At 32.0% G+C, this 23,399-nt stretch overlaps 1 protein-coding gene across 1 annotated transcript in view; it reads right to left on the bottom strand.

Annotated features, from left to right (window-relative positions):
• LOC123011825 (sodium channel protein 60E-like) overlaps nt 1-23,356 on the bottom strand; it is a 66,195-nt gene extending 42,839 nt beyond the window's left edge. The window contains exon 1 of the mRNA XM_044409467.1: nt 23,169-23,356. The gene's annotated coding sequence lies outside the window, so the exon portion shown is untranslated. The remainder of the gene's footprint in view (nt 1-23,168) is intronic.
• Between the last annotated feature and the right edge of the window lie 43 nt (nt 23,357-23,399).

Here is a 23,399-nt window from a genome sequence, read left to right on the forward strand (position 1 = left end):
TTCAGATCGAGGAAATGTGTCGCTAGAGTCCCATTTAAGATCAAATACAAATGCCATAATAGTCGCGTGTGCAGACTTTTGCGAGAAATTCGAAACTCGATGATTTTATTGCTAGAGTAAAGAATCTTTCAAAGTGGAAAAGTAAAGCAATGTTCGCACCCTTTCACTGAACACAATGCCAAAAATTGCGCCTCGATGTTTCTATAAGCAACAAAGCTATGTTTGAGTTCGCTGACATATAATAGCTTTCGCTTCAAAAGCTTCACTTGCTGTTGAAACTAACATATTTCCAGAGAGATTAATAACAATATCAAAGCTTTTTAGCTAATATTAATGCTTAATCTTTAATTAATGCATTTGTTTTTTGTTTTGCTTAACTAGAAATGAAAAATTGCAAGCGCATATTATCATTTAGAGACAGAATTACGATTAAAGGACGACAGAGTAAAATCATCTCTCCGAGTTATACGTAAACAATTAACATTTTAAGATGAAATGTTGTCGTAAAGAAGCGCACTATACTTATCATAAATAAATGTTTGTACAAAAAAATTACTTCCATGACTTCATTATGAGAAAAATTGACACCCTAAAATACTTATTTCGAATATTTTTTATTAGTTATGGAATAAAAAAAAATAATTGAATTATATAATTAGTTTTATTAGTTTTCAACTGCTGTAACTTACTTCCATTAGAGCTCCTTCGTTAGAAAATCTTCCGTCATATTTCCAAACCAATAATGCCACCACTAATAATTATTAAATCTCTATCTAAAATTGCTTCATCCAAGAATGCAAATCAAATCCACACCGTAATTACTAATTACAATGTATTCTCGTCTTCCCCCTTTTTCCTTAAAAGCATTGAATTATTGTATTCCTCGGAATCGTCGAATTAATGTCGTCAAACATCTGTCTCCTTTCGCTTTTTACGCCCGACAGCATAGTTTTCCGGTCGATTTCCTTTACGCGCCCAGAGCAAAGGAAAAAATCCGAACATAAAGACGACAATAATCGTAGTCTGGATTCTCCACTTACGAGCTCATCAATCACAAGGCTCACGCCGGCCGATTGATTAGGGCCGACAAGTGGCGCGGAAGTGTTTTTGGCTCGGATTCAGAATTGGGTAAGCGAAAGTGATAGTGTCACAGTCATTCTAAAAACAAAAGGCCGGACCAAGGGTTATCTCCGATCGAGGTGTGTTTGGCGAGAAAAAACGACGAGTGAATTGTTATTGTACTGCTTGGACGATTTGAATTTAATGATGATGAGTTCAACAGACAAAAATTTTAACGGAATAATAAATGGGTTAAACGGGATGAAAGGGAGTTGCGACTGAACAGAGGAAACGATGTTTCGATGACTTTATTAATATTGAGTATGTTCAGGGTCAAAGCTTCCAGTTTCAATTTACTTACTGAATAATAAAACTAGTTAATAATATAGGTTTTGTAGTATTGATGTTGCATAATAAAGAGTTATTAAAAGATATATATTATGAATAAATGTTACAAGGATGATGTAGCTGAATTTTTGATCCTGATGCAGTTTTAAATATAAAATAGTAACTCAGTATAAATATTTTTCCGTGACTCACTTTTTCCTAAAAATATGTCCCTACTTTGTGACATCTAGAAACCTAAAAGTGAAGAACAAATTTTATGTTTCTAGCTATAGTTTACTAGTTAGCTACATTTAATTCAAAAAACAAAATTTGCTCTTGAGTCATTTTGATCCTTCGAAGCAGCCACATATTTAAGTGCTTAAACTCTGAACAAGCATTGAAGTGGAAAAACGTATTTTTAACACACTACATTAATTAAATGCAAATTGGCAGATTTATGAGCTACCTGCAATAAATTGTGGTAGTTTTCATTTTCTAATAAAAATAACAGCCATGTTACTTTACTTGATTTTTAATAATTTTTGAACACAGTAATCTACATTTATAAAATGAGTAGGGCGTACTAAAACTGCTTTTGAATATTCTTTTTTGTTCATTTTTGAAATTCCTTTGATTTTAAAAATTTGTATATTCTGTGTATATCTACAATTTAAAAAAAAAAAAAGTTGCAAACAAACAGTTCTATACTTTAAAATCAACTTTTCTTTTTAAAAGTGGACATTAAATCAACTCCTTCACAATTCTGAATATTTTGTGAAGAGTTCATTTTTGGTTTTTAAAATGTATGCATTATAAGAACTTGTTGTTTGGATCGATACTTTCACTTTCAAATTAAATAATCAGTTCATAGGTACAACTAGTGTAGAAGCACTATAAATAATGCAAGCTGCATAATTTATCACTGATTGTAATTAATGTCTTATGAATCGTCTCAAGTTAAAGTTAAAATAATAAATGTTTAGTTTTGAGTACTTAGTTTGTTTGGATCAATAGAAAGGTCTCACTTGATCGAGTAGATTATGTGGCATTTTACTCCTTTCACCAACAAACCACCTACATGAAACTTCAGTTCCGGTTTTATTGAATAATGTGCATTGCAGTAACACATCGTCAATTTTAATCTAGCAGGCTTTTAAGTTGTTGAGAAACTTCCCCATCAAAAAAGTCAAAGAATAGGGAAGGAAGTGAGGGTGAATGAATGTATTCCAAATCCAAAGCCGTTTCTTTTCAATCATCGATCGGTTGATTCATGGAAAACATTTTTAATATCGCGTAAAAAACATCCTTTTGTCAGCTAAAGAACAATAGTAAAGACGCTTAAACGAAAAGTAATAACGAAAAAATGTGGGCAATAACGAACGAAAAAAAAACATGCTTATGAGTTATTAGAGTGTTTGTGAAAGTAATCGCCGTCGTCTATCACTCCGAAATTAGCATGTAATTCTGCTAAGAGTTGAATTAATGTTCGTTTAGCCAACAGTGATAAATGACTTCATTTAGTCCATACTCTATGTACCAACAAGAAGTTTATAATCCTCGAGGTGTTAGTTTGATCACATTGTTATTCGAAATTAGAAGGGATCAAAGACGGATTTTCTTAATTACTGTTGCACCACTTAACTAGAAATTGCTTAAACTTTAAGCGGAAATTAGAAAATCTTATTAAATGTATTACCTAAGTTAAAATTTATTTAACTGTTATTATCATTATAAATAACTAAATGTAAACATTAAAAAGATTTTGTAGTAAGCAAACCAACTCTACAGGCTATGCAATAAATAAAATGCTGGTATTTTGCATTTCTATTTAACACAATAAACATTTTTATTTTTAAGGGTTTGTTTGGTTTTAAATACTCAATCCTATTTAATGCTTTGGTTGCAAACAATCTCATTTTTGTATCTTTAATAAGTTAATAACATGCTGCATAAAAATAATACGAACTTTTACTTAACGAACGCTAACAAAGGAAAATCGGATTTTACCGACAAAAATTCCTGTCCTTAGAAGAAAGAGGCACGCAACCGCTCCAAGCGCAAAACTCCCGGAATATCTTCTTAGGTCACAAAGTGATGTGTGTAAAGAAACTGATTGAAGAGGGCTTGTTGGATCAGTGTACTACTCACCTGAAACAAATAATAAAATTCTCAGTTAGAAAAATTCAGGCAATTAAGTTGTTAGGATGGGTTGGAGCCATTTAGTCATTAATTATTTTCAAGTAGAGGCAATTAACGCTGTACAAACGCGCCGCAAAAGTGTGGTATGAAAAACGAGTTAATTTTCCTTCGTGGCGAGTGACACTTGGAGGGATTATTGCACAATTATCTTGAGTAGGAAATTGATTACGTATGTAATATGGGGGAAAGATGACAATTCCAAAATGATTATTTTTACAAGTTTTGCATCACGTGCTGAGTTGCTATTGAAAATTTTAACACTTAGTAGGTGGTAGTTGTTGGAGGCACGTACCATATTAAATTTTAAGAAAAACCACCTCTAAAGTGCGTATAAAACAGTATGATCTTTATTTGTTTTATTTCCTTTATCACTCCATGTCTGCATTTATGCAGATGAAGTGGGTGTAAACTTCCAAAAAAGTCAGGCCACTTTCCTTCCGTTTTTGTTATCTTTCTTATCAGCGGGAAACAACTTATTTTTACCTTTACCTGTCCCACCAATTGTCTCTTTCGGTGTTTGGCCGTTCTATAAGATTAAAACTGCGAACTAGCACTATTCGGTTAGATGAAAACTTCCGATGTGATTGCATCCGAACTCGAATCAAATTATCGAGAACAAAAGGCGACGCATTACCCGCCGCATAAAATAATTAAACGCAAAGTAGAGACAATGGTGGCGCGATTTGATGAAGGCGGTGCAGTGCTCTATTCAAAACGGATCCGTCAGTACACGATTTGAATAAAGTATGATAAAATTGAGGTTCTCGCTTTAATAAATATGAATAATATGCGAGGTAAACGTGAGGATTATAAATGCACGTAGCGCCGATTACACAAAGTGGCGACCCATTAGCCACGTTCAGTCAACACGAGCTGAAATGTTAACCGTTATTTCGTCGTAAAGCCGCCCCTCGGAGCCACGAAGCCACTTTTCGACAGGTGAGAAGAGAATTATAGGAGATGGTCACTTGATTGCAAAAGGGATGGGCAAGGATCAAAGAGAGCACAATGCAGAAAAGCTCAGCTCTCTAGGAGACGCAAATCCAAAAAACCGACAATTATTTTTTTATTGCCTTACAACTTCCTATACCCTTTATAAAGGTACAAATGTTGCCTTTATTTATCAATACGCTATATACACATAACGTAATATGTAAAGAAAAATACTTATTAAAATTTACTTAAATTTTCTAATAAAAATTACAAGGAAAATGTTTATTTTTGATGGATGCGCCGGGCAACTCTTGGTGTATAACATCGCATCTCATGACTACATTAAAAGCTGAAGCAAAGTCTATTGTTCTATTATTATTAATCCTATTAGATTAATTTTGTTAGATTTTCACTCGTACAGGGTGTTTCACATAATTTTACGAGGCCTGCGCCTGTAAGATGCAATCATTAATAATTCCGATACGAACTCGATTACAAATTTTGGAAAGTTGGATAATCTTTTCTAGTTTGTTTACCTTTTCAAAAATTACCACATTTTTAGTTAGTTAGTGATTAAGATAGATAAACTAGAATCATATTCATGCTGTATCTTGATAGAACAAATGATAATTGTGTCTGAAAAATTACAGTTTATGTCTATTAATGAAACAGTGATTAGAGCTTATTCCATATCTGGTGGCAAACTGACAGTGACAGAAAAGACACTTGGAGTGCGGCCACTTGGTCAAGATAAAAAAATCCATGGGCGTACTTTTTTTCTCTAAAAATTTTGAAGACAAGGATTGTTAGGAATATCATTCTTGAAAATTCTTTTCATGCGTTAACAATTTAATAATTTGTTCATCATTCTTCATCTTATGTACGAGTACCTATTTATTATAATTTTTTAAAGAATAACAGTGGTTTTGAAATATTATTTCATACGACGCCTATGAACAATATTTTTTTTAATAGTAAACATATGTTTAGTGTCAAAATTCAGTAATTTTTGACAACGTCAGTTCGCCACCAGATTTGGAACAAGCTATAGTTTGACGACTACTGTCATGGGTTTCCAAAAATTAAATAATTAAGTGTGTATTTTTTGTATCTAGTGTTCTGTAAATTTTGTATATTTGGGTGCGTACATTTGGCGCAAGCCTCGTAAAGATTATCCATTAATATTATATCACAACGCATATTTCCGTTTGTATAGGTATATAGAGGTTTAACTGTATGGCGCGTGTCTTACGAGGGGCACTAGAAAAGTTACCTAACAATGAAACAAAAGGCGTACAATTTTCTTGATAATTTTATTTCTCAATATAATGCCCCTCTACATGAATACACTTGCGTCATTTCTCCTCCAGTAATAGTTTATCTTTATAACAAATGTTTTCTCTTTTACTCTTAAAAAAGCCGTCGTCGGCCACTTTTAGGCCATCATCAGAGTCAAAACGGCGTCTTTTTCTTTAGTAATCGAAAAAAGTAAAAGGAACCAAGTCCAGACTATAGGGAGGATGGTTTGTCTTAACGAAGCTGCAAAATTGGCTTAATTTTGGCAGCCTTATGCACGATCGCATTCTCATGCAGCACAAACACTTCTCAATTAGAAAAAATGAGTCTTTTCTGGTAAATTGCTTTACGTAAATTTTCAACGTGTTTACATAGATGTCCGCATTTATTGTTGCCTTTTTTGGCATACATTAAATGAGAAGGATGCCCCTGATGTCCCGAAAAAACACTTTCGGCTAAAATTTTATTGTGTAATGTGATAGTGTACCATCCTTACATTCTATCACGGATTGTTTTCGCTTAATGGCCCGCTTTTGTCAAAAATTTTATGTCACTGCGTTACTCCAAATTTTAAGTTACTCATTTTTCCTCACAATTCCCTTTATAAATAGGAAACTAATTAACACAATTAAGTCAAATTTTGCAGATAATGTTAGAATACATGGCACCATTTTGATAAATTATGCTTGTGCGTTTCAATTGTTTTTTTCATGGCTAGGTAGATTACTTTTCCAGTGTCCCTCATATTATAATTACACATTGTTATCGTAGGGTTACAGAAATACAAGGTACAAATTTTTTTGTTGATGACTAAAAAATATCTTTGTGTTAGATATTTTTTTATAATTTTATCTTTATCTAAGTGTTTACTTATTCATAGAAATAAGTTTAGTCTAGTAAACCCAAAAAATAATTAAAAATACAGCCAAAAAGCTTTTAAATTTGAAAAGTTTGATAGTAAATTATGCACATCGTGTAGTAATTTGGATTAATCAAATAAAATTAATATGACTGTTACACCCTATTTAATAAGTAGTTAGTATTAATGTTATCAAAGGGGTACTATTTGTGATTTTTATTAATTTTTAAAACTAATAAAAGTGATAAAACCATTTTTTTGGTTTTCATTGTTTTACGGTACCTAATCTCTGTACTGATTTGGAAAAAAGATTTGGGAATATGTAAAAATAACTAAAAAATCATCCTAATGAGCACAAAAAATAATAGCATGTCATGTAAAAGCATTACATTTTTGGAACATGCTGTATAATATAATAATATTTTCCTAAAATACGGCCTAGAATATAAATAAAATCTACAAAATATTAAAATTTTAACTTAACAACTGATCTACAGAAGACGGAAGCTGAGCTGAGATGTATGAATATAGTTTATTATAAAATCTATTAGACCTAAATGGTAACTTGTCATTTAGTTTTTTTTTTTAACAAGATTTTACTAATATGATGTTTTTTATATATCTGTTATCATCTTTTTAAATCAAAGATTTTGCACGTTTTTCAACTTCATTCAACAAATGATATGCAATATTAGGTTCAGGTTGTGGAGTGGTCACTTCATTATTAGTTTATTTGTACGTTAATATGGCAGTTCAGGTCGGGCTACTTCTCAACCCAAAAACTGATAAGGAAGTAACCACTTCCCAACTTGAACTGTCATATGTTTTTCTTTGATAATTTTGTTATTTGCTTTTTTGTTCTTTAAGGAGGTCATCAAATTTCGCCTTAGTAATGTAGCCACCTTCCATCTTGGTATGTAATCTATTATTACTATCATCACCCATAGCTGCAGTCGATTTATTGAATTCAGAAATAACTATTTCAGTGATAAAAAGTCAGATTGGATTTGTTTTTGGTTTATTATTCTGTTGAAAACTAGTGCAACTATGTGGAAACGGGTACTTTGTAATTTATTATACCAGCAAGATGAGCTAACATAAATTACTTCAGTTTGCTGCACTTGACCTTAAGCAGCCAATATTCCCATTGAGTCAAATCATAAAATTTTACTACGTATATAGCAATCTCTGAATCTTTGATCTTAAATTTCGTTCAGCAGTTGGCATCAAATTGTACGAATCGCACGGAATAACTTGCATGAAGCCTCGAAAATAATTCACGAATCTGTTGGTTTCGTTATGACCTTATGATTATTACATGAAGTACACATTCTGTGTGAAATAAACCAAGCTGCTGGTCGTTACGAGTATGCTCCATGCAATGCGGCGCAACACTTACAGTATTATCAAACTTTATCCAAATGGCGACAATTCGGTTTGTAATTTAAAATCCCCCGTCTCAAATGTGCATGAAAGTTGAAAAATCCTCTCACAAAAGATTATGCTTCTGACAAGAATATACGCGTTCGTTTTTCTAACTGAGCCTAGATTTATCGCAACAGCGCCGCGCTTACATAAACTTCATATTTTCTCCGAAATGTGTTCAGCTGCTATGCATGTTCGATTTACACTTTAATCAAATATAATTGAAGGCATCGAAGCTTGAATCCAGGGAGAAAGTTTGCGCAGATGGCTATCGATTAATTAGTAAGAGGTCGTCAGAATTAAAAGTTTTTTTAGAGTTAGATCGGTAATGCGATTAAGGAGGTATTTACGAGGTCGTCAAAGATCATTTCGGAAAAAGAATGATCTAGGGACGTACAACTGATCCAATTAAAAACACATACAATTAACGCAAGGCTGCAGTAAACCGGAAAGTGGCACAGATAGAGTGCTATTTTTAAATTTAAAGACTTTTTGGTGCTATTAATTAACTGGGGTAGAATTTTTTTTAAACGTTTAGGTATATAATTTTATTTATGAATGTTCGAAATGTTGTAGGTATATTTAGATGTGGTAAATTTAAACATGAATATTTAGTTAAATACTCGTATTTCATATACTGTGCGTGTATTTTCAATAACACCAACTCTAAATATTTACGTTTAAATAATATTTTGTCAAATTTGTATTTGTTGCTAATTGTTGCAGTAAAAATAATTATTAAATAATAATTATTATTCTTTAAATGCAAGTTGGGAATTTTTATGGTTAGCTTAAACACATTTTAATTGTAAATTAAATTTTAAATTCTCTGTTTTAAATCATTTTCTATATAGGCTGTACCAGAAATACGTGTGTTAATTTTAACACATGAAAGAACTCACCAAGTAAAACAAATTTTCTATGTAACATTTTGCAAAATTGTTATTAATTGTTTTATTTTTTTCCCCCATAATTTTGTGTAAACGAACCGTTCAATGTTAACAAATAATTACAACAATGCGCTTTTTTTAATGTAGTTCCGTTTCTATCATAACGAATATTTTTCGGAATTTTTAATTTGATACTCATAGGCGAGTATACGTTTTGTTATGTTATCTTTTCCAAATTTTAAATCAAATTTGAAAGCTTTTATTGAAAAATTAGAAATAGAAAAAAATGTAAGTATTCTTTAATCTCCGATACAATAAAAATGTAAAAACGCTTCGACTCTCGTCGCACATTTCTTCACCAACTTCCACCCCTTTCAGTTATTGTTTATATCACAATACACTCCTGTTCCACTTTGCTTCCCCTTCTTGTAGCCATTTAAGGTCGACGAAAGGCTCAGTGTCACAACTTACGACCAAGCGCAGCTTTTAATTCTTCATAGTCACGTAAAGACAGGCACTGCGATGTTTCAGAAAAAGAGGGAAAAAGATTACATAGAAAAAATCCGTGGTAGGGGAGTAATCGCGCTGCATTGCGGGTTGAAAGAAACATTGCGTGCCGATGGTAGCGCTGATTGCGGTCTGCGTCACACGCCGTTGCTCATTTCATTCTTCGACTATTCGATAGGATGGACGTTCTTGGCATAAACCGAAAAAGATAATTGAGCAGTCATGCAGCATCACGTAATTGAGGACGCGCCCTCGGTTAGTGTCTTTATCCGGGTGAGGTCGACCGACTCTAACAAGTTGCATGGTTATGATACCGTCGAGTTATCTTACTCAACGTTCCTGTTTAAACCAGAATTAACAGCCATTAAAGTAGCTTAAAATAATTTTGGAGGAAAAGGGTGCGACTGGCATATGTCAAGGACAGCAGCTGAAGCAGTTGCAGAATGATTGGTTGTTGGCAGTGTAACTCATAAACAGTTATATCAATTTGGTATTGTGTTTTATGGAAGTGATAAGATAGACTGAATATTAGTTGGTTTTTGGTAGTGTAAAATCAAACACAACAATGCAAAACCAAAAATCAAGTTGTATAACTAAAAAACTGAAATTGATTAGAGTATACCTATTAATAAGAATATATTAAAAGTATGACATATGGAGAACAAAGTATCCAGTTTTGGTTAGTATTGTTTATGTAAAAAATGTGCGATTAGACTCTATTCGATTATTTACTACATCTGTTTCCAAGACACTAAGTTGTATTTACTTGTTGCTATCCCAAACTCGTCGGTAAGTATTTTGTTTATTGTTGCTAAGCATTCAAAAACGTCTCCAAATATTTTGGCGTTTTAGAACATTTTTTAGATCATTTGTTTAAAAAACTAACAAAAATCAATCACGCACAAAATGACATAAGCATCACGAACGTTAAGGACTTACCGATCTTAGACAACAATTGTCTTCGATCGGTAAAATGTCCTTACTGTTCTTAATGCTTAATATACTACATATTGTATGCGCTCCCTAAAATAGTTGTTTTACGAACTTATTTGAGTTCCCAAAATGAGTCTTTGTCGGACTCAATAAAATAGTACGCAAATTAGTTATTTTGTATACTAGTATTTAAAATACAGTTTTTAAAACAAAAAAAAAATCTGGATACTATGGTGGCATGGTGATTAAAAATTCGAAGCTCACTATTTTCGAGTAATTTTTGCTCTGATGAGATGAATCATAAATAATAAGGGATGTGAATGTATTTTTGTAAGCTTTAACACAAAAATAATGTTTATAACACGTTCTTAAAACGTTTTTGTGGACTCATCTGCGTTGCTAAATTGCAACGATTCGTCCTCAAAAACTGTATTTTAGGTACTTCTAACAAAAATAACTATTTTAATTTCTAACACAAATCAGACTAAGAAAGTTTTAATTTTATTAAATAAGATTAATCAATTTTTAATTTTGTAAATATTTAAAGAACAATAATAATTATTTAGTTTAATTTGGGTGCCGATCATAATTTTATATCATACCGATAATTAAACCACGAGATAGAAAAGATAAGTAATAATAAATTAATAATCATTTGTGGAATAAATTTCAAGCTTTCACTAATAAACTTAATTTGGAAACCTACCTATTATTGCGATTAAAGTGAGCTTTAATGATTTGATAATCCGATAAATTATATTCAAATTCTATGGAACTGGACCTAAAACAATGGTTTCACTAGTAATCAATTTGCGATTTAACATTTAAAAGACATGTGTTTATTGGTTTGTTCTCTCTGTTAGAACATTTTGCTGATCACGTGGAAATGCTTGTCTGGGTTACTTAACCCACAATCTTAATGGAAAAAATATTAAATTTTAAGTAAAACAATCTGTCCAACACAATATTTAACCAGTGCCACTGTGGTGTAACACGTCGCTCATACACTGAGAAAAATGAATAGTAACAGCTAAATGATAGATTAGTTTGACTAAGAAAAGTTTAATACTAATCCATGTATGTTCTCAAGCAATAACCAATATTGGAAAATAACATGTCGGGTTTTCCATTAAGTTATTGATTTATTATTATTGAACAAAATATTCTTTACGGTATTGCTATTTAGTATGTAAACTATAGATCGTAATAAATAAGTAATAATTTAATAGTTAATAAATCTATTTAAATTTTTGTTTAGTCAATAATGTATTTTCTTTACATGATAACCAATGGAAACGATTATTCAACAACAGTTTATTCTTTTTTAACCAGCGTAAAGATTTTAACATATAACAAACGGAATTTCAAATGTAAATACGTAAATATTACTTGGAAAAATTGCGCGCATGCTCACCACAACATGCAGTTGCACGTTGTGTGTGGTGAATGTGCTCCAACTTTGTTCAAACGAGTCTTTACATCATGAACGAATAGTTTAATGGTCATTTGTTTTTTCTGTTGTATTTGTGTTTGTGTTTTGAGGAGTGCAGTGGCATTTTGTAACACTGCTACAAAAATATGAAGGTTAGTATAATGATATTTACAATCGCCGGATCAGCCACCACCAGAAATTTTTAATTGTAACACGCTATGCGTATTAAGATAAAAATATTTTTATGATCAATAGATTCGAGCAGTGGCTGATTTGGACTGTTGCAAACTACATTCTCCATAATGTTATTTCAACTGCAATAATTTCATTTTGTAAATAATGTAGTATATTATCGATAAAAACTTTTGTTAAATATTAAGCATTTATATTTAATGTTAAACTGATGGTATCTTAACTATCTACTTCTTGGTTTTTCTTATTCAGATAAAGGAATGACATATGACATACGATATTTTGCTTGTTCAGAGTTTCCTTCCCCAGCTGGTGCCAAAATTTGATGACCAATTCAAATTGATGCGGCATATTAAAGAGTACAAATCTGCATCTTTGGTAAGTTTTTCAATTCTAAAGCCTATTTTTTTAATTTATGAGTGTTAATGCAGTGATTGACGTCCTGGCAACCCCGTCCCCGTGCAGTACTAAATACATAATTTGTACTTAATGATGTTTTAAATGTTTATTATTTTGCTTAATAAATTGTTCTAAATAATATATGTACAGTTTTATTTTTTTGTTAGGTTTATATATCTGCTGGTGGCTATACTGATTAGCAATCCGGTATATTTTTACCTAAAAAATATTTTCCCCTTTAAGATATACTTCTTAACTATCAAGAACACATCTTTTAATATCTAATGCGAGATTATTAATCTTTAATGATCCTTGTTTCTTATTAATAAATATTTCTTATTATTAACATTGCAATGATAATATTAAAGTAGATGTCAAGTTTTTATAATATCAGAATCACTTAAAAACTAAGAAATGCTATGTTTGGAAATTCCAAACAAATTATTTATTCTCTGATAACAATAGTTTCTTCCGTCGTATTCTAAAAAATTATTAGTCTACATTTAAGCTAAATCTTTAACTAGTAAAAAACTGTTCTCTCAGTGTATGCATGGATGACAGATGTCAAAATAATAGCAAGATGGGTGTTCAACACTAAAAAGTAAGTCCAAATTTCTGTTCTTTTGTGATGCGCTTGAAGATAAAATAGAATATATCATTCAGGTAAAAGGTCTTTTTGTGCTTTCCCCAGTGGGGCTTAGCACAAAAAAACTCACTCCTACTTTTAATATATATAATCTACTATCATATCAAAATGGTAAGCATCAAAAGGCATTAAAAATGAATAAAATCAATTGGAGTAAAAAATGTCATAGCAACACATTATTTATTATTGGAATACATATACTCGTTTTCATATTAATGTGCATCGAAGTAGTCATTGAAAGGAATCATTTTAAGGTGGCAACCATGCAAAAATTCAAACAATCCCAACCTCAATCTTCCCTACAAATTATTTTTTCAAATAAATGTGCATCCCAGGTAGCAAAAATAATTAAAATTAACAACGTAACTAACATAGGGTAACAAACATAAAGATTGATGTGATTTTTTTTTCTGAATGACATTAATGACACTTTTTGCGTGAATCGGTCTTTAAATTAAAGATACATTTAAACTTCTACAACCTACTTGATGCACATTAATATGAAAAAGAGTATACATTAAAAATGTTTTTGGTTTTTGTATTCTTTTTTACTTGTTTTTTACTGTTTATTTTTTTTTATTCATGGATACTTAAAAAAATAATATAATAAATATAGGTATGTATTTATTGTAAATTATGTATGGACGTAATAATATTTTTTTATTTGCGCCTTAATAAAGTTTTATTATATTTTACAAATTATTACAATACTAAAAATTGTCACAAGAGGTATTTTAAAATTACAGCACAAAATGTAATAAAACTTCACATTTACAAAAACTTTGCATATAAAAATTGGTGGATGCGCCGGGATAAATTTCTGATATCTAATTTACTAACTTCAAAGAGTGTTTTTTTGTTTGACAATATTTTCAGTTTGTAATGGTTAGCCTTAGCCTGATTTAACCACCCTCAAAGTCAATGTTTGTCTTATGAGTAAACAGCACTGACCATCGATGAGCCATTATCGCTTTTACTTCTGCTTACGCAAGCACTCATTCGCAAACAAGTGCCCGTAGATCATACACCCCAGTGTAATCGTCCACGTCATGTAAACTATAGTATGACACAGTTTTTCCCGGTGGATCGATGCAGCCCCCGTCTCACTTTCCGCCACTGTTTTCATTGTTCATTACCCGAGGAAGGCCGTAACGCCAAAAATTCGATTCGATTAGCTTAATGCAATTAAATTGTGATTTAAAGCTTTGTGTGTAGGCATGAGTGCGTCTTTTTATCACTGCGTTAATTACAATGTAAACTTTACAAGATTATGGGAGGAGATGTTGTCGTCAAAATGGATTAACGTTGAAAGTTTGCCAACAAGAGTCTATAATCTTCAATTTGATAACCTGGGGGTTAAAGAGCAACACTTGAAAAGAGAGGAGATGGAGTGAACTTTGGACGATATTGTTTTGTTTACGATGGGTCGAAATTGAATTTTAGAATATTTTGGTATGTTTTGTGACACAAATATTTTCAATAACTACTAATTTTATTTAGTACCAACACTTTTGTCATATGGCCAAAATTTCCTTTAAAAACTTAATTCATATTTGTAAAATAAAGACCTTTTAAGATATAATAATTGGACACCTGTGGTAAAATTTGACGTTTATTTTTAGTAAGTGAAAAACAGTACCAAAACAATTGTATTTACTAAATTTGTAAATTCAAATAATAAGTATAAAATGCTGAAACAAATACAACACAAAGAATCAATGTAACCACTGTATTGCGGCATTTAGTGCACTGATTTCCGTACTGTAAATAAGGAAATGCAATAGAATATAAAATACGAGTAAATAAATAAATGAAACCTAATGCTACGTCATTCAATTATACCGTGCTACTGATGCCATGCAGTTAATAAAGAGGCTACAATGAATGTACACAGCATTATATGCCCTCATTATTATTTATTTCATTACAAATTGACGCTCGTAACAGTAACTAAAGGAATGAATTATTTAAATTGTTTTAATAACAGAATTACTAAACGTGTCCTATAGACCAGTTTCCCGCAAATCTACATGTCTACACATGCGGGACTTCCACGTTCCAAAAAAATGCAATCACCAGCTTTTAGTTGAAAACCTTCCAACTAGTAGCAACAAATACCGTCTAATTAAATTCCATAATTCTCATGTTTGCCATGTTTGCTGCACTGTCCGGAAAGACCGGTACACCATATCCTGTTGCAGTTCAAATACCTATCACGCAACCGGAAACGAATAGCGCTGTTGCTAATGAAAGTAAGATCGATGTACGTTTTTTCCACTTTTTCAGCCCTGTTTCTTATCTTATCTTCCGCTGACACTGACAGTAATGCGGTCTTTATAATACCATCCGATATACTAACCGCTCTACCGATTTATCGACGATTTTTTCTCGACGGGTGGTGATTTCTGTCGATGTTGTTCTAAGTGCACGCCGTGCTGGATAAAAAGAGTTTAAGTGTTACTCAAACATTCAAACAGGTTGACTGAAACCATTAAAAATCCGGAGGGAGTCGAGTGATCAGACCTTCTTTATCTTTCGATTATATTGGGGTTGCAAACCGACGGAAATAAATTCTGATTTCGGGGAATTACAGAAGTGCTACAGTCGATTGAGGCTTCTACTAACAAATGAATGCTCATAGATGACGCGGTTTTGGGTAATCGTCAAGTTAGCAGAGATGGACTTGAATTATAGCAGTTTTTGTCTGGAGAAATAGGGCGATAAATTTGTGGCAAAAGGGGAGTTATGATCGATGATCATGCGATTATGAATGCTGACGGATCTGATTTGTGGCTTCGAAGAGTCGAGTGTATGATGTTGAGATTAGTTTATGTTATATACCTTTTGTTGCTGGTTGGGGTGATTGATAGATGCAGTTTCAGAGTGAAGTTTGTAACAAATTTAGCTTATTGTCTGACAATTTTCACTCAGTTGACGAAGTTGTATAATTCTTATTTTAAAAGGTGATTTTTGTTATAGGTCTGCAAAAGCAACAAAAAACAATGCAATTAGGCTTAACCAATTTTAAATTAGAATTAAAAAGATAGTTCAGAAATATTAAAGAGCAATAATTTATAATGTGTACAAAATTTAAAATACAAAAGATGTTTGTTTGAATTCTACTTTTCCCCATATTACTAATCAGTGGCAGTGCATGATTACCAGAAATAGGTAGATACCATCAAAGTTCAAAAATATGTTTTCTTTGATAAAATAAGTCGAAATAAACCTATCTATATGCTTAGATTTTAGACCTTTTATATCTTCCGAATGATTAATTGATAAATAGTACAGTTAAGTGAAAATTTTAAAAACATTAGAACTAGGGAGTCAAAAGTTAGAAAAAAAATTCTGAAAGTTATTGTTCTTAATAGTTATTTTATTTTTGACACACTTTTTTATAACTTAAATAAATGCTTAATTAAAATTTCTCGATTCAGCCAACTGCAAGTCACTTTTTTCTTTCTTTTGAAATACTCGTATGTCATTAGTTCAAGCTCGAATTGAAAAGAAATGTATAAAGCGAATCAACTCCGTTGATTTGTGATTACCGGTTACCTGATTCCCATATCAAGCAAATTACTGACACACTTTTTAATCTTTGTGATGTTACAAATTCAAAAGAACATATGTACGCCACAATGGATAGTTCTTTGCAAGGTAATAGTACTACCAACACGTAGCCAATTTCAAAAAAATTGCTCGATACTAATCCGGCAACTAACGATATTATTTTAAAGCTCTACGTTCAAAAATTTATTTTTAAGAAGATTTTGTGGTATGTTGGAAAATGGAAAATGGATTAAATTAAGTGAAATTTTTATGCGTATCAGTTTAGAGGAAACGGAAATTTTATTGTAATTGGGATTGTGATGCTGATGAGATTCGAGTTTTATTCAAGAGAGAATTCAAGGAAGCGCCAACGAATTAAGTACGAATAATTTGATAAATGGGCGCGAATTACCTATACGTAATTGTGGGTATTTTAAGTGGCTTCCAATTGCATTTTTAACTTTTTTTGAATTTTTTGGTTATATACTAGTTAGAGTTAGTCTCAAATAATATTTCTTATAACTTATTAATTGATATATTGCAATTTTAATTTTATTCGAAATTATTTTCTCATTCATCACGTAAGTAATATTTACCCAGATATACCCACGTAAACTCGAGATATCTGTCGTAGAGACCACTATATGCTGCTGTAATGTCAGTTACCTCCAGAACAATACAAGCTGAAATTAACACCAATCCCCTGTCAGATAACAACATTACAAAAGCAAGTTATGAGTTTATGGCATTGCTTAACAATACCCATAATCTTCTCAAACCTGCGCGAAAATTTGTCCTGACATATTTTCTATGCCAGCTCTTAAGAACCACTAAGGGCATGGATAATGTTTCGTCACATACGCATTACCCAACAAAAATAAAATAAAAAGCATCTCTTGTTTTGCCTCCTTTTAAAAAATCAATGTGGCTTGATGAAAAGAAAACACAGAGGAGTCCTAAGGGTCGCTAAATGGAATAAATTAAACGGACCGTCAATTGCAACACAAGAAACATAAACATCATTAAGACCCCACAATTTACAGAATGTCGCAAAATTGCCGGAATTAAATTAAAACAAGGGCCAACTTATCTAATCATAATTAGAGAAAGGGAAAATACGTTACCTCAACGACAAATATTTACTTAATTGCTTTAAACCGAACTTGACCTGAAAACGCTTTTTAACACAATTTACTTAATGGAAGTTGATAGTATGCAACCTAAATAATTTGTTTTTGATCAAAACTCAACACAGAATTTAAAAGGAGATTTTGGCTTGCCCACTAACTTCCTGATAACATCCTGAATTATATCAACAACGGCTTAATTCGTCTTTATAGTTCTATATAGTTTATACTGGATGTTTACTCACAGATTTGTTCGTCAATAGCTTGTTTTAATATACAGGATGCGCCAGAACTTGCGCCCCAGAGAAAAATGCCATATAAGGTAAGGTACCAGGAACATGGAAAAAATGTTAAAAAAATTTTATCTATAAAAATTTCGAAGTTATGAGGGTTTAAATTTTGAACTTTGACTATTTATTTCTGTTGAAAAAATAATTTTTCAAGTTTTTTTGCTATAGGCTATTAAAAGAGTTAACAAGGAAGCTGTATCCTAAATTGTAACTTTGTTCAATGTTACTCGTATTTGTGGCTTTTATTGGCAAAATTTTTGTGCCTTTACTAAATAATTGTAAAAAAAAACATATACAACATCATCAGTATCATTAAATAGACATAATAGAATGTCAAATGTCAAAAAATTTATGTCAAATGGTAAATATGTAAATACTAAAATTACAATTATAACTTTAAATTTGATTGTCATTAGTTATTGCCTCACTTGCCAAGTTTTAGTAATAGCACAATGCATGGGTTTTACCGAATCACTCTCTTTTTAAGCTTATTAAATTTATTCTTTAGTCGTTAATTAATGTTTAGTCTTTGACGTAAAACCCACTGTAACGTAAAAATAACTGTTTCATAACTGTGTCCACAAAAAGTTGAGTCAGAATATTAAAGAGAACTTTTAGTTTTCTAATTGTAGTCGTTAAAATTAGATTTATCCAATCCAAGCTGTTTTCGTGATTAAATTTACCATCCTGTCAATCATTTATTAATTAATTACTCTTGCGAGTATGGTAAAATTGAATTCCAAAACGCAAAATGGTTTATAAACGTCCACAATGTTCTATCTTCAATTCCAGGCATCGCGCTAAAAATACGTTGCGGAAACCCTTTTCCCGGTTCAATTAGTCACGACGTCACCCCGCATCGAATTGAACCGGAGCACGGAGAGATCTGTATCAGCTTAATTGAGTTGCATCTGGTAATTACTGATTTTGTCGATCGTACCATAAATTCAGTTGTCAACGTAATGACAAAAAAATTGCTGCCGATAAGCAGATAATGCACAACGTGGAGTAAGGAGTGGATAAATCACTTCCTCATGTTAGTTCGCTTTGTAATTAATACTATTATAATAAATAGAAGTGGAGAGTTTATAACATATTTTTTCTGTTTGTATAGTTGGAGACAAAATACTTTGGTCGTCAATGTCACTTGAGTGACATTAAATTGTAAAGCATGCTTTAGGACTGTTAACCTTATTTTTAGCTACTGTCAATGACAGTTGACAAGTTGTATGTACATACAAGGTGATTCTTAAATAGACCGACAAAATTTTATCCTTGGTAGTATCAAATAAGAACATGTTGGAAAAAATATTTAAAAAATTCTTTGTTTAACCGTTCTCTAAATAAAATTTATTAAAGTTATTTTCGAGGTAAAGCGTACGCCACTGATGTGTTCTGGAAACCATGGTATTAATTTGATTAAAATACACTTGATCATTGCAACAATTCATAAACGCCGTAAGTGGCACGGATCAAGGGGGTTTTGCCCCTAAAAGATATAAACGTGAAAAGGGTACAGTTTGTCTTCGTATATCCTTGGGAAGCTGTGATAAAATTTTGTCGGTCTATTTAAGAATCACCCTGTATTTTTGATAGGAAAATATAATAGCTGTCATTAATTTGAAATTGTCATTCATTTTAACGTCAAAGCTTGAATTACATTAAAGTGTCAGAAAAATGACGACCAAAGTATTTTGTCTCCAACTGTAACTAAGACTCGCCGTAGATGTCTCAATAATTAATAATTTCTTGTTGAGCTAATTTATGGCAAAAATTGGGATTAACAAGAATAATACTCCTAATAAACATCGAGTTGGAAGTTTAAAAATCATTTAGTCTGAATATTGCAGAATGCAATTAATCACCAACTGAGAATCATAGTATGTACAAATGAAGTGCAGTGACATGAAAAATGTTATGTTAAAATTTATTGCTGTTAATGATTTATTACTGCACAAACCAGTGACGTATCTAGACTTTACTAAAATTTAGGGATTTAAACCTTTTTTGTAATTCCGTAAGCATTTTTTTATTAAAGAAGGTCGCCACAACATAAGAAATCTGTAAAGTTTTATTAAAATTTATAATAAGCCACTCGTATATTAAAACTTCCCCATATTAATAGTATATTAGGCCCCATATTAATAGTATATTAGGAGTAATAGTTTATGTGGCAAAGCTGAACGTTTATTTTGCGAAACGCAGTGAGACAAATAATTCAGCTGAGACGAATTCAGATCGCGAGTAAAGAGCAACATTATAATTAGCAAGTAAATGAATAAAAGAATGGGGGGATTTACAATGAAATCATAAAAAACGTCATGCGTCAGTTTCGGAATATGTGTTGAGATAGATTTTCGAAAGTGTTTATTGGTTTAACTATGAATGATTAGTGTAGTTTGTAGTACAAAATGTCGAATGCTGATAATCTACAACCTCTCCACAAAATGCTGAAGCAGCTAAAGTTTGTTTTTTTTAATGGAAATGCCAAACAGTCTTAACGTTGGCATCACTAGTAAATTCATTCATGGTAATTTTAATAAAGGAAGTTGGCAGTTCCCGTTTTTTGAATTAATTTGAAAACAATGTCATTAAACGTCAACACAAAAAATCGTCTAAGAAAATTTAGAAACGAAACACCAAAAAAGAAACAAATTGGGTACACTAACAGTTTTTTCGAAATTTGAAAACGAATAGTTCGCAAGCAGGAAGTTAGAAAAAGGGCCCGTTAAAATGTAGACGCAATTTGTAATGCAGGTTTGCTGAATATTCTTAATTTTTAGCAAGAAATCGACAAGAGTACAAAATAAACATGAATGAGAAAGAACCTCGGAAAGAACGCAATTAAATTAGTGTCTTGTGCATCGTTTTTAGATGAATGAGTTGAAAAAGTAATAATTTTGAAACTAAAGCTGAAGAAGAATTTATAAAATGCATCAACTTTGAGCTCATTTCAATAAATTACACAAAATTTCTTGCCAATCATCATAATACCCACTTGTATCTTTTGCTAAATAACATTCTTCTGTATACATATACATCCTTTTTTTTCAAAGTTTTTGTAGCAAGAATCTCATTTTTGTCCACAACATTGTACTTACTTGCGGTATGTTTTTGTCAAAATTATTAGCACTGAATTCTGTCTTTGGACCTGAGGTAATGATGTCTGTCCTCAGGTATTCAATTATAGTGCTTTCAAAGAGCAAACAGGCACACAAGATTCATAAAAGTCAAAATTTTGACAACATCTCAATTTGAACACATAACCATAATTTTTTAACAAAATTTGTAGGGACAAAAACAAAGAGCAAACAAAATTTGTGGCTATGGAGACAAGCTGCAACCAATTTTTTCACCAAAATTTTGACTTGGTAATTTCCATTAAAAAAAAAAGACTACCACTGGAAAACACTTTAATGATTCAAGCCTTTTTGGAGCTTTTCTATGCAGGAAACATTGTCTTTACAAAGGTTCAACGGCAGAAGCATTTTCCCCAAATTCGCTATAAATAAAAATCAGATCTGTTTTCTCCTCGTTCGAATGCATTTTGACTTTTTGCTAAATTTAATGTCATTTGTGACAAATAAATTATTGGAAGCAAAGCTATCGTGGATTCATAATCGGTTTTTTAAACAATGCGATGTCTAAAATATCCACGTTAACTTTGCAAATGTATTGTTGGTTGTATTTTCAATTGCGTCAGGCTCATTATCACTCGTGAAATACCCTGTACCGGGTGCGGCATCGGTTACGCGCATTTATAAATCGCGACTTCTAATTAATTAAAACAGGCGATATTTCATATACCTATATTGATAGGGTATATAATACTTTCTGTTAATTTACCTATAAAGTTTTTACACTAAATGAATCTGTACCTGCCAGCGCATTAAACTTTGATATTACAATTTCTAATTTTGACTTGGTTAGTCAAATAATATTTTTTTTTATTTAAACACAAACCAGACCCGTGATTTATGACAAAATGGTATAATTTGCCAACAAATTATACTATAAATTATAAATTACTGGTAGCCGACCGCTTTGAAGGGTCTTTTTGTTGTAAACCTTGGAATCTTACCCCAATTGCAGTTCCCCATTGTCACCTAAATTCACGATAGCACAAGTAGCAGGTCATAAATAAAAATGAATTTCAAAGTTAAGATAGAAAATTGCGTTTAAGTCAAAATCTAATAGGTATGTTTTTTATGATTTTGTAAACAATTGTAGGATGTGAATCTGCGTAGGTCAGTATAAAAATTAGAATTAAACTTTTTGGGAGAAAATTACTTTTTGTTTTTTTTGGCTTTGTTTGCAAATGAAAAACTATCAAAAAATTATGGAATGTACCTTACCAATGCCCAGGTAAAAATTCAACAATTTTATTTAATTAGAAGTGGGGATTTCTGTTCTGGGCTCAACGGATGCCGCACCCGGTATATTATTTTATTTAAGTAATTTTTGTTTATGCTTAGAATATGCTTGTTATTTTCTCCCAAACAAACAAAGTATACTATGTCATAAAGTAAACTAGACAGATTTTGTAGACTACAGACTATAAATGCCTGGCGTAATAGATTACACTTTGGGAGTCATAATTTTAAATTTTTGGTGGTTACTGAAACTATAGATCTCTATTCAACTACCAAAGAAGAAATCATAAAAGAAATTCTTATAGCTCAAACTCAGCTTAACATAATTTCTAGCTTTGTGTTTTATTATCATAAAAGCGTAATTGCCAAAATAAAATCACAAAGCTGATTTATTTGTAAGTACATATACAAATTAAGATCTAAGAGAAGTTCAGTAGGTGTATAATTTGGAGTCAATACTGATGAATTTTACAAAATAACGTTATAATACTGTAATGACAAAAAGGGAATTTTCGTGTCGAGTGTCACTACACCCAGTAAGTAGGGTCGGCAGTTCCGCGTTCGTGATCGATATTTTTCCGTCTTGTGAAAGCGCGCTGGTAAAAATCCGTTGTAATATTGATGTTTGTTTATATATACAACGTCAACATAATAACCGCATTAAGTATCGATCCTCCGTCAGGATAATTTGTCCCGTTTCCGTGGTCGCTGACCAGGGCCTTCGCCTACCTCGTCATAAATGAAATTGTCTATTTCCTCGAGCGGTCTGCCGTAGAGTTTGGCGGGGAACGGCTCGAACTTGGCCGGCAGCCTTGAGCCATCCTCAACACTGAGTTTCCTTCTCGGCTGAAAGCCGTACTCGCGCACCAGTTGCACAGTTTTCCTCTCAAGCCGCTCAAGCGACTCCTTGGTAAAGGGCTTGACCTGGGTGCGAGGCCTGAGGGCGGCCGCGGGCGCGGG

Source organism: Tribolium madens, unplaced genomic scaffold (assembly GCF_015345945.1).
Source record: "Tribolium madens isolate multiple individuals breed KSU strain unplaced genomic scaffold, Tmad_KSU_1.1 Scaffold_91;HRSCAF=231;Tcas5.2_LG7, whole genome shotgun sequence".
Taxonomy (NCBI): Eukaryota; Metazoa; Arthropoda; class Insecta; order Coleoptera; family Tenebrionidae; genus Tribolium; species Tribolium madens.